General features: G+C 46.3%; 1 long non-coding RNA gene across 1 annotated transcript in view; it reads right to left on the bottom strand.

Annotated features, from left to right (window-relative positions):
• LOC143302671 (uncharacterized) overlaps window positions 1-12555 on the bottom strand; it is a 211579-nt gene that overhangs the window by 181448 nt on the left and 17576 nt on the right. The window lies entirely within an intron of this gene.

Here is a 12555-nt window from a genome sequence, read left to right as displayed (position 1 = left end):
CGAAGACGAAGAAAAAAGGAAACAGGAGGGAGACGAAGAAGAAAGAGAAAGAGGCGAGGCATAAAGAAGAACAAGAAGCGCGCGTGGTCGCGGTAGCAATCGACAGACCCGTCATTAAAAATCAGTTAACCTGGCAATTACCGTGCAAGTCCGAGCCTATTAAGTGCGCGTAATCGGAAGGGACTTTTTTGGAATAATCGTTTGCAGCAAACACTCGCAGAGAAACGAGCTCGTGGTACTCGCAATCAGATCTGCGACTATTAAGGGGGAAAGGTGCGCTTTGTTTCGCGGTAAAGCGAATGCGAATAATGGGACGACGCTACGGGTTCTTCAGGAAAGGGACACTGTGCGAAGAAATACGTGCGATACCTTGTCTCGAATGGGAAATACTCCTCGCGAGCTAAGGACTCTCGGGAACGGGATTGCGTCGGTGTGTACATTTTCAGGATGCGATCCTCGTTCCTCTACAAATAACTCGTACGAGTAACTTGTACGAGTAGCATCGTAGAAAATAACGTAGGGAAAGTTACAAATAATTCAGGAACGTGATATGCACTTGCATTTACAATCTCTCCTTAACAAGAATTAAACCGTCTCCAATTCCCATCGATCGAATTTCAATTTCTCCTATTCGTTCGATACGTTCCTAGCGATAGGGAACACTCAGTATACAGGTAGTACGGTTGGAGGATCACGACAGAAGAGTTAGGATACGAAACATCGGCTTGGATGTTTCGATTTAACAATTGGAAGCTCGAACGGACCGTTAGATGGGGAAGCTTTCATTTACCTTGGCTTAAGTGGCCACTTGCGAGTCTATAACCCTTTCTTTACCTACGTTATTGCTTTGTTAAAGCATCATTTTCCTTTCTCCTGATTTCCACCGTAGCGACTCCGGACCGCTCGATACTCATTCGTAGGCCCATTCGCTCCGAGTTATTCCCAACTCCGTTCCAACTCCGTACTTAACTTCGCCTACCATATAAGACTTCCGGAAGAGCCGTTTGCTCTCGATACGTTGCTCCGCGTTCGGCCTGTACCCACCAGAAGAGAAGTTCAAGAGAGAGCCGATCCGGTGAAGTAGTTACGGATAAGTTTGTCGGCGCTTAAGTGGCGCCGAATACGGTTCTGTAAGTACAACCTGCTCGTGGCAATTCGTCCGTGTATGCGTGTATACGTGTACGTGGACGTGTGCACGGTTTAAGCGCCGTCGAACGATCGTGGAGCGGCAAACTGGCCCGATACCGGCAGAAATCCTGGAAATCCTCTTTAACCAGGCTCCTCCAATTCGGACGATAATTTAGCCGTGTAATTGGTGCACGCGAGACTCGCCGAAATTCAGAAACTACATACGAGCAGAAGATCGCCGATACATCGTCGAAAATCACACGGTAGACGATCGAGAACGACTACGGTGCATCCGTTGTACGTTCGGAAATCGAGGAAAGAGAGAGCCTGAAGAAGGCTCGTGCCTTTATTCACTCGAGCATCTTGCTCGAGTATCCTCCTCACGGTGGAATCTCGGTAGGCTGGAAGGAAGAATTCGAGAACGAAAGGCGAAACAAATAGTTACAAAACTGGCCGGGGACGGAAGACAAAGTATTTCGGTGGACAGCCGAACAACCGCATAGCGGCGTGGCGAGTCGGTGTGGTTCGTTTTAAGCCTCGTTGCCATTATCTCGAGGAGAAGGGACAGCCGGAGAACCGGTCGTACAGAATCTTGGGTTCGCGATAATATTTGCGACACTCCGATCCGTGGAACCAAGCGGACGTATATAAGCTACAGGATAGGCCAGAGGGAGGGTTAAAAAGCGAGTGATTTGGTCGGTGAGGCCCTGGCTGATTAATGTGACCGACTATGCGCGCCCGCTATATGGGCCGACCTGGCTCATTTGCATTCGCATCGGCGCGGACCACCGTGTTCTCCGCGAGTGGACTTCTTTCGGGACGAACAAGCGCATGTCCGGAGCTCTCCATTCAACGGCTGCCATTTCAACCGCGCCTTCTAGCTACCTAGCTAAAGCCGTGGGATATCTCGAACCAAGAACGATTGTCCAACTTGGAAATGGGAATCCCCTAATAAATGATACCGAGGCGAATCTAAATTCGCTACTTGTTTTCTCGTACTGCTTTAAATGGCTACACTGTACGAGATCGCTACATGGCAAGGTCGGGAATAGAACGATGATTTGGAAGGCGTCGTCGATCGTTGGCGCGTGCAAGCGTGGGCGTTTATTGGCGACCTGCTTAACATAGTCGACGGTTAGTGGATTCAATGATCGTGTAATTGCCGACAGGAAACCGGACAGTTGCTTGCAAAGCGTTTTACTTCGGAGTTGGCTCGTTCGTCTTACGACGCGTGGCAGGAGTTTGGAAACGTTTCGAAAGTTCGACGCGTTTTACTTTTTTTGAAAATGTGAAATTTTCGTCGCGTTATGTTAGATATACGAATACTGCCGTTTATAGCTATCGGAGTACCTTCTCGTTACATTTATATATTTTTCTACTTTTGAATTTCCTATAAATTGTTAACTTTCAACTTTACTTCGTAGTAAAAGAAATTCGTTAACTCTCGTTGGAAAATTCTCAACTCGTTAACGTCTCGCGGTAAACTAAAAATTTCATAAAGCGTTACTCCTTTAAAACCCGTATACGGTCAAATTGTTACGCCATACATTTGAAAAAGATACATATGAAAAACATGTGTATATGGGAACATCCCTTAGGAAGAAAGAGGAGAAAGATCGTATGTTCGCGATTCCCTATATCTGTACCGGAAAGACGAAAACGCGATAGAATCGGCGAAAAAGTCGACGAATTCTTCCACGTGAGATGTATCTTTATAGTGAAATCGCGCGCACCTACGCAACGTGGCGCGCGCTTGTATGCAGGTGCGTAGCGATGGGTTAGCGAGGGTTAATGCGTCGGGTAATAATTAAAACGCCATTTCCCATAGGAGAGAAAGGCGAGATGAGGCGTGCTTATAAAGGCGCTTGCCGCGCCTATCTTGCTAACGGTTTAAGCAAATGGATCTTTTCGCGGATCACGATATTATATCACGACATACCTGTTCCCTCTGGCAGTCGCTATGAGGATCACGGATGATACATATAAAATATGCGCGTGAATTTTAATAAATTGCCTGTTAATCCGGATAATTTATGAATGCTCGCTTCGAACTAATCGCATCAACTACGTACATGTGTATACGGTTTCGCAACACGCGCGTTTCGCTTTTCAGGAATATCAAAAAGATTCGATGGTCGTCCGTTCGACGACGAATCCATACGTCATCTCTTTTTTTTATCCTTTCCTTTCCTCCTTTTCCATCTTCTTCTTCTTCTATTAAACGAGTCAACCATATCCGGCTATATTTTATTTTGCGAATCACGGCCGCTTGAATAATGGCACCTAGGCATCGATGGCCTTGTAACGCTTCAAGGATGGTACACGGAGGCTCGTACGAAATTCGTCGAATCGATATACGAGTGTGTTCACGTTTATCCAAGTGGTAGGATTGCATCTTGGCCACGAGAGCATACATTGTAACGAATTATCGCACGTCGAGCAGCATCGTAATTAAGAGTTACGCAACGGATAATTGAGAAACCTGACACGTTTTCAAAAACGCTACCTCGTCGACACGGTGTATCCTATCGAGAAGCTTAATAATAATATGGTTTCCGCGATGATCGAACGCGCGCGAGCTCGACAGATCACGACGCGTAGTAGCCGATAGTCCTCGCGATCCGTTTGCCTTGATCGCCGATAAACTGTCTGACGTAATACCACGTTCGCATGGTTTTCAGTCAAACGGATGAAAAGCGCGAATTTATTAATTATCCTTCGTCGTTCGCATCGACAATTCCATCTTCCCTCCCTCGAGTCCCTCCACATTGTATCAGGCTGTTTCTAACAACTCGATTCCAGTAACTCGTCTTTCCGAGAAACGTTTAATCGCATCAATCACGTTAGAAAATCGCGCTTACATCGCGCTGCATCGCGATCCATCTCAATTGGAATTACGCGGCCCGTTCGAGCGAGTGAAATATAATGTCAGCCGTAATGAAAATGTAGCCGCAACAAAAAGAGAAGCGCGACGTTAAACGACCGGGATAATCCCTCTGACGGTCGTGGGTGATAAAGATGCCTCGATTCCACGGTCTAATTACCGGCGATTATTCGCGGGCCTAACGGACAACACAGTCGCGATCGCTCGCGCGTATAACCGAGGAAGAGATGGGCGAAGAGAGACGCGTACACGCACGATAAAGAAATAAGCATCGACTGTTAACCGTCCTGGGCAATTATTAATCGCGTCTCAGGCTAATGACGAGCGTACCATAGGTACGAAAAGGCCTGCAGAGAGAGCGTATGCTAATGAAGCGGCGAGAGTAGCCAGAGCTCCTTTTATTTTTCACGCGGATAATGTAACTTTGGTTGCCGTGGCGAGCAGTACCGCGCGCTCCAGTGATTAGCATCGGCTCCGACTCGCCGTACGATGAGGTTATTCCTCAAGAAGACCACGGGATAGGTGCAGAGGGGAATATTCCTCAATGTCGCGGTAGCCGATGAAGACCTCACCGGGGGTAGCTGCGAGCCTTGACCGCGTGCTGCACGCTTGATATATATCTCTATCGTGGTCGGAGCCGAGCCAGCCCGACGAGCGGTCAAAGTGCGAAATCCAGCTAATACGATCGTGGAAGCTAGCGAACAGGTAGAATAAGCTTACCGAGGTGGCGGACGATGATAGTTGGTATACGCTGCTTACAAACTAAAATTTATACTCCGATTGGCAACGCTCCTAGGCTTTTCTGGTAATGCCCAAATTTCAAGCGTAACGGTTTTAAAACTATGTTCATAGTTTGTAAGAAGCTTAGATGAGAGGATGAAATATAGCAGAGCTAGAGATATAAGCTTTTATGTGGTCTGAATGGTTGGCCGAAATATAATAAGTGGGACCCGGTAGAAGTTCGTAGGTATTCTGGTATTGTCAAGACTATATTTAAAACCTCATTATACCATTGTAGCCTACCATTTCTAAAGATCTGTCAATGTAATATATAGCACAGTAATTTTAGCGATGACTGATAATCAATTAGGTTTCCTTCTTATTTAATCAACAACAGAGTTGTAAAACTGTTTAATCTTGGTGTCCCGGATTAATTCATTAATATCGAAGTAATTCGTTAAATCAACATTCAAGTATTAATCAATAATAAAATAATTTTAGTGTCGACGATAATCATCGGAAAGACTTTAAATGCCTACTTTATCCCATGACATTAATATCAAAATGATCGTTCTAATAGTTCGTTGTAAACGATAAATATTTGATTTTACTCCTATTTCTCTCCTCTCCTACCTTTTAAGCAATTTTTCGGCAAAATTAAACGTTACCGCCGTTCTTTACGGTTGCGCTACAATGCACAGTGTACGGTTGCCACTGTAATACATCACGGTTCACTACACAGTGGATACGCACGGTGTACAAATACGACGGTCGATTAAAGATCGTGACGAATCGCGAACGATGAACCTGTCCACGGATCGACGATCGAGGAATCTATTAACCGAACGAATTCAGACCGATCGGATACCCAAAGCGTTAATTAATCATGCCGGTTAACCGAGTATCGTTTAGCCGGTGGTTTACAAGCCACGAGCTCTCACGGAACGTGCGTGAAATTGATTTAAGATCGACGCGGTTGTAAACAGTTATTTAAACGTAAAGAATATCGGGACTCGTCGGAGGTGCGAACCAACACCTCGTTACGCTGTTCGGGGTTCCCGATGTTATTGGAAAGTATATGGTTATTGCAAGACAGTTGAAAACGTCCGCCGGCAAAAATGCCATCGCTAATCACTCACCGATCTAATCGTCGAGCCTTTCGGCGTTTCGTCAGTAAAATCGGGTATCGTTGCAGCTGCAACGCACCGGCGTTATACCCGTTACAGGCTCCGCGCAAGTACCAGTAAAGCGTAAGAAGTAATTCCGGAGTGTGGATACGTCGGCACGGACGTGTCAGCCGCTATTTTACAGGTGAACCATCGTCTCTTCGGTGTTTAACGCCGCGCCGCTATTTTACAAACCATGAAATACACACGCCGGCAGGGCGGTGACTTAAGCCGTGTCCTCACTGGGCCCGCAACGATGTTGATATTCCATTTTCTTGAGAAAGTTGCTGGTTGTTGCCAGTAACGAGGCTTGCTGCGCGGTCCAAAGACCAAAGAAAAACAGTTATACAGTTTGTCGACTGTTTCACAAGTTCGCCGTTGCATTTGGAAACAACCGGTAGAGACACGATAAATAAGTCGCGTTTTGTCTCGTGCGAAGGTCATAGGAAGGAAACGAGACAAGTACGTCTTTGTCCATCTTCTGATTTTAATATCATTTTATGGCTAAAGAATAGTATTTTAATGTGACATAGGCGGGAATAAAAGCGACCATATCGTTATTCCAAAGTTGATCAGTGCGGCTTCCGAATGTCTCGTTCTTCGGAACATACAGCGAGGACGCAGCTTAAAACAGAGAGGAATAAGGCGCGCCGTGGAAGCGTGTTAAGAAAAAAAGCAGCAGGGAAAAGAGAGATGCGTAATTACGAATAAAAGTTTCAATTAGCTCCCAGGTGAGTTAAACGTGGTGATCGCGGCTGCGTGATTCATAGGCCATATAAACTGTGTGCATAGCCGGGCAGCGTCGCCGTGTAAGATCGCCGAAGGATGATGATGCTACGTAGCACTACCTTTCACTTTGTTTTCCCGCAAAGATGCCTCGGCTAAATATTAACGTCCGTGACAGAGATGCTTTTCCCGTCTGTCGCGTCCCATGACCATTACCGAACGTTATACCGGTGCGGCTGAAAATTCAGGCGGTAACCAAGCTTTCCAAGCCGAATATATATAGCCTCTCCCGTAAACTCTTTAACCCCGTCGTGTATTACATTGTAGCGCTCGCAGTCGCCAACGACGGCAAATTAAACGGAGAGATACCGCTGTTAAACATCCCAACGTCCTTTCTTTTCTCTCTTTTCTCTCCTTATTTCATTTTCTTCCGCTTTCATCGCGTTTCAATCGCGATGCAACGCAGTTAGAAACAAAATTTTTATCACGGCAGGAAGGAGTGCCGCTTGTTCCACGCGTCTTGCTCGTAACGTTCGTCGGAGATGGGTGAAAAAGGTGTAAAAACGATCGTAAGCGTTGACGTCTACCAACGATTCTTCGCGGCCTAAGTTACGAGGTGTACGCGGTCCGGCAGCGAAGTTACAGCTGCCGAAGCTGTTATTAACGTTATTCAATCATCGCTCGAGTTTCAGCGGAGGGTTCTACGACCTCGTTCCTCCGACCTCGTTCCTCCGACGACCACCCGTGCTGAAAATTCTTCGCGACGCATACGAGACTCGGAGACGAGAGCTGCGTTCTTCTAGGACACGGTTTCTCGTCGACGATAAAAATTTCCGTCGACCGCGGATGTAGCTAATTGTGACCATCGGGCGCTGTTAAACGCCTCTGAATGGCTTTACACCGCGCTAACAGGTAAAAAAAGCAGAAATCGCGGTGTATCGATTCTGCTTTGTCATTGCTCGGCCACCTACCTAGTTTCAACTTTTCTGACCGCTTTCGCTTTACGTATTTAGTATATATATATATACATCGTTGAGGCGTTACTCTTTTACGTTTCTCTCTGCTTATTTGCTCCTCGAAACTTATATGCGGTGGAACTCTATTTACAGCAATAAGATTTTAGTGTCCGATTGAACAAACTTCTATCGACCGAATTTATTTATATTGTCTGCTATCACATGTATGAACATGGTACTAGTGACAAGAAACAGCGATCTTTTACTATATGATGTACTTCTCCTCCGATGGATTCAGACAAACGATGTTCCATCGTATCGTAAATAAAAACCAATGAGTGACGACGAAACCAGAACTCGCAACAATACGCATCTAGCAAAGCCTGTACATTCGGTGAAGATAAATGAACTTGATTCTTACGATCTGCGTATCGCGTATTTCGTCCCAGCTGAATCTTGCGGTATCCGCTAGATCTCCGTTGCAGTGCAACCCTAACTGAGACTCGGTCACCGAACACCGGAAAATTTCTATTCCCGGGAATATCACGCATCGTTGGATCGTCCAAGCGATCGATCAAAATATCGTTTTGCAATATCGACGAGCGGAATTCGCGCAACGACGGTTGAAACGGTATATACGTCGAAGCTGGAAGAGACGCGACGCGAGTGACGTTAACGAGCGACGCGACCCGTAATGGGATTACTTTGCGTAAATCACAAAGCTGACCGGTCGTCCTGGTCTTCTACACTTATTACGTGTGTGGTTCTACGACTTCTCCCTGGCCCTGTTGAGATACGTTCGACGTTTAACCCCGAGGTCCCCGCCACGCTGGAAACCCCCGATGTATCGATCCTTGACCAACCGCACAGAAGGGACCAACACTGGTGCACACCAACGGACCAACAGGCTCGAATATTACCTGGTACTCCGGGAATTCTATCTTCCGCGATGGCTACGTACGAATACACCGAACACAGCGAACGAACGAAAGAACGATCGTCCGGTTTCTCGTCTTCTCTAATCGGGACTTTACGAGCACCCTGTATTCCGGCATGCGTGCCTCGTGCGCGACCTCAGCCGACCTACGCCGACCTCTCCCACATTACCTCGTCCACGCACCTCGCTCGGTAGAGATGCCACGACGGAGAAACTCCATCGCGGAGCATCCAGCATACCGGGATTACCCCCGACGACGTCTCTCGCAGTCTCTCGCCAAATTAGCTCTCGCTCGTGTTTGTTTCCCGTCGATTCCTCTCCTCGAAGATTCGCGTCCTCGCGTTTAACTTGGCGTATCTCTAGCCGGTCGCGTCGGTGATCCTTTGAAAACAGCCCGAGGAGAAATTTTCGCGGCCACCGAGATTACAGCCGAGGCTTTATCCGATACTCAGGCTCGAGCTGACTGGTCGAGACGAGTACACGCATAGCGTAGAAACCTCCTCCTCGGGAATTCTTCCTGCTGAACCATCTTTAATTAAACTCCTGACGCGATATAGCTTCGAGGAATTCAGCCTGCGCGAGACACGGGAACGATCCGGGGTGAAAGTAACGCGACGCACGAACAAATGTTATTCGCTGTACCGAGATGAAATAGGACACGTGTATTCTGGCCGATCTATGGAGGAAAGTTGATCTAAATACGAGACTATTGTCCCTCTAGGATGATGGCACGATAGTTTTTTACATTCACGAGTATTTAAAAGTTTTTAGCAACATCCAACGTGATGAAAAAACGGAGAATTTGAAATATTTCGAGGTATCTCGGAGATTGGTAAAATATCAGGATACTTCGACTGGAGAGGTGACGGTATATACTTGGTTGCAATTTTCCACCAAATCGAGGATCCGTTACGACGATGAAATTACGACGAAGAAACTTGTATCTTTTCGCAGCTGCTACCTTCTCCCACAGTATTTCTTTATCGTCTGTTTGCCAGAAGATTTTCGTACGGACGGACGGTGGAAACTTGGCTCCTTTCACAAGTTCGCTTGACCCGCGCCGCTTCCTGTTTGTCTACTTTTGCCAGCCGAAAAAGCTGGTATCTACCGAAAAATTCGAAACTAGATTGCCGCGTTTGCCCCGGTGATTAGCAGCAGGGACTCACTAAATGGCGAGACAAACGGCGAGGTCGGTTCTTCCTGAAAGCAGCAAAAATTCCTGGCGCGCACAAGGGAAGAATACGCGAAGAGGTGGGGGATTCCTATGGAGATTCCATTGGCTCGGTGTCGTTACTCGCTCGTCTTAACGAAAGCAACCGGTGTTTGACTTGAAAATATTCCACCGGCCGTTTAATTGGCCGATAAAGTTAAGCTGCAAAACATGGCCGCGGCTAACGTGGCCAACGGAGGATTTCGTGTCTGTAAAAAGCCGTTCAACGTCAACGCGTCGATATTTTATCGTTGTATAATCTGCGCGCCAGCTCCGGAGCCTTCAGAGCGCATAAATGACATCGACCTCGGGCTGACCCGGGTAATTGAAAGAGGTGGCCGCGAAGCGACTCTGAGTAACCACAAGCAGCTCGGGCTCGTACGTAGGTGCAGGTGCGCGAGGCTGAGCGCACCTCCGTCAGCGCATATGTAATAACGAGTGTGCGGTGTTGCGTGGATTTTTGCGCTAGAATCGGAGAAACTTAATCGTTCGTTAGACGAAAGTAAACGGTGGCTGTCGTTGTTCACGAGGTAATAAATAACGAGCGTCTGTTCGTTGACGGAAAGTCGTTCTCGCCTAATTAGGACGTTAGTAAAAAGAAATAAAAGAATGGAATAAAAGAGGAGGAAAGAGAATGACGAGATAGACGGGGGGCATGGGAAAAGGTGGTATTAGAACGTTATTAAGTCCGAATAGAAACGCATTAAATTTTCAATAAAGAGTATCTAACGAGAGCTAATTGGCGTGTTCCGATAGGTACCTACCTAATGATTAGTTTTATAACCGGCGGGCGAAGCATCGAGGAAAATGCCCCGACCTACCCTTACTTTTTCTTCTCCTATCGTATCGATACGCTAACGATATTAGAAATAAATTTATTACCGAAAATTATCAATGCCTAATCGCCGATCGTTAGTAACATCTTCTGTTGAACCTAAGGCCACGCGGTGATTCGTGTCTCTGCGATGCGATACGGGACAATGCAGGGACGGCGCTGAAAGTATAGGCCACACGTAGAGAAAAATAAATTAACGACTTGGCCCTAATTGCACGTTCAGAATTTTACGGCCGACCCTGTCGTACACGTGATGTAGACAACATTACGGACACACACGGTCGAGTAGCGTACTACCATAGTCGGGCAAGGGTTGCGCGGAGGGGGAACGGTAATTACTTTGAGCGTGTTCTCGTGCACGATAAAAAATCAGAATGAAATGGTGCCTTTATTAATTACGTATTACTTAATCACCGGGTCGAAAAAAGGCGTAAAGAATGGAAGCGCATCCTGGTTTCTTTGGTCGGACGTGCTCTTTTGGTCGTCGATGAAAGAACTCGGGACGAAGAATCGCGAAACAGCTCGTGCTCGATCGTGGTCGAAACTAAGGCTCGTTTGCCGTGTAACGATGCCATGGCCCCGATTGCTCCTACATTTTTGGCCAAACATTCACTTTTAGAAACAAGGATGGCCCCTTTCGCGTCCTACGTCCGTCGATCGTTGTGTAACTCGCGCGTAGACTTTTTTCTCGCCGGTTTTTTCGTTCGCGCGTCTGGTGTCTGTCAGGTGTCGAAACTTTTGCCCCGAATTAACTACGATTGTATCAGTGGAATCGCGGGTCTCTGTCGCGATGCACAATAGCCACACGGCTCTGCGAGGCTGCTTCGTTATGTAAAGAGAGGAAGAGAAAAAAAAGGAAGAAAGAGAAAAAGAGAGGAGCGTAACGCAACGTGGTGTATTCAAATTGTTTACACAGTAAACACCGGTGAACCGCCGTAACCGAACGTTGTGAAACGTATTCGAAGCGCTTGTTCGTTAACCACATCGGTTGCTCTCTTATCTCACCGTGAGATATATTTATTGCAAAAAGGATAGGCTTTTATCCCGTCGTTAATGCTCTCGTCTTTCTATAAAACGTCGATCCGCTGATTTTATATAGTCGTCGATAATCGCCTGTGATCAGTGTCGACTCGTCGTCCATAACGAGGTGGCCTTGATAAAAAAAATCCTTCGAATTCTCGCGGTCGATCAACAGAGTGGCAATAAAACGAGTTTCGGGTACGCGTGTTTTGGTACTGTTTATTTCTGTCGCGACTTAACGGAGAAAGAATCGTCGTGATAGATTGACACCGGGCGTTCATTGTCTCGTGGATACTCGAAACATTCAGAAGCTACGTCGATCAATTGTATATATCGATATGTGCGGAAAGGTAGTTACGTTATAAACGCTGCTCTTTAAATGTACGTTAGAATCTATAAAAATAGATCATTCGCTTCTGACGAATCGAATTATCAATCGTACGCTTATTTAACGAAACTAAGAAATCAATGAAACGTGCAGTTGATCAGTTTGACTTATGAGAGACTCGTTTGACGGTTCAACCGCGATTTCGATGATTTTAGAACTCGCGTCATCGTTAACGGGCCTGCTATCGATCAACTATGATCGTCTTATAGCTCCTACTATGTAAGCTGCTTTATTTCATTCGTTCTGTTCACTCGTTGGCTTATGCCCACTGGCGCGACAGCAATTTTTCTTCTCTTCTTCAAGGATTTTCAACGCGGACACTTTCAACGTGAGTGCTTTTCTACAGCGTCAAGAATATTACTGTTGGATAGTTATGAAATAAAAATGTTGCATATTATTGAATTAGAGTGTGTGAGATACGTGATTACTCGGAAGCTGTGTGAGTTATTAGAATTATTAGATTTATTAGAAAGGGTTACAGTAGAAAGGACAGAAATATACAGGCGCTAATGTTCAGAGAAGAAATTGAGCTGAAAACAGGTTTCAAAAGACATTATCGAATTGCATCGAGGGTGTTGGAAACAA

The sequence above is a fragment of the Bombus vancouverensis genome, chromosome 5 (genome assembly GCF_051014615.1).
Source record: "Bombus vancouverensis nearcticus chromosome 5, iyBomVanc1_principal, whole genome shotgun sequence".
Taxonomy (NCBI): Eukaryota; Metazoa; Arthropoda; class Insecta; order Hymenoptera; family Apidae; genus Bombus; species Bombus vancouverensis.
This window is presented reverse-complemented; position numbering and strand designations above follow the sequence as displayed.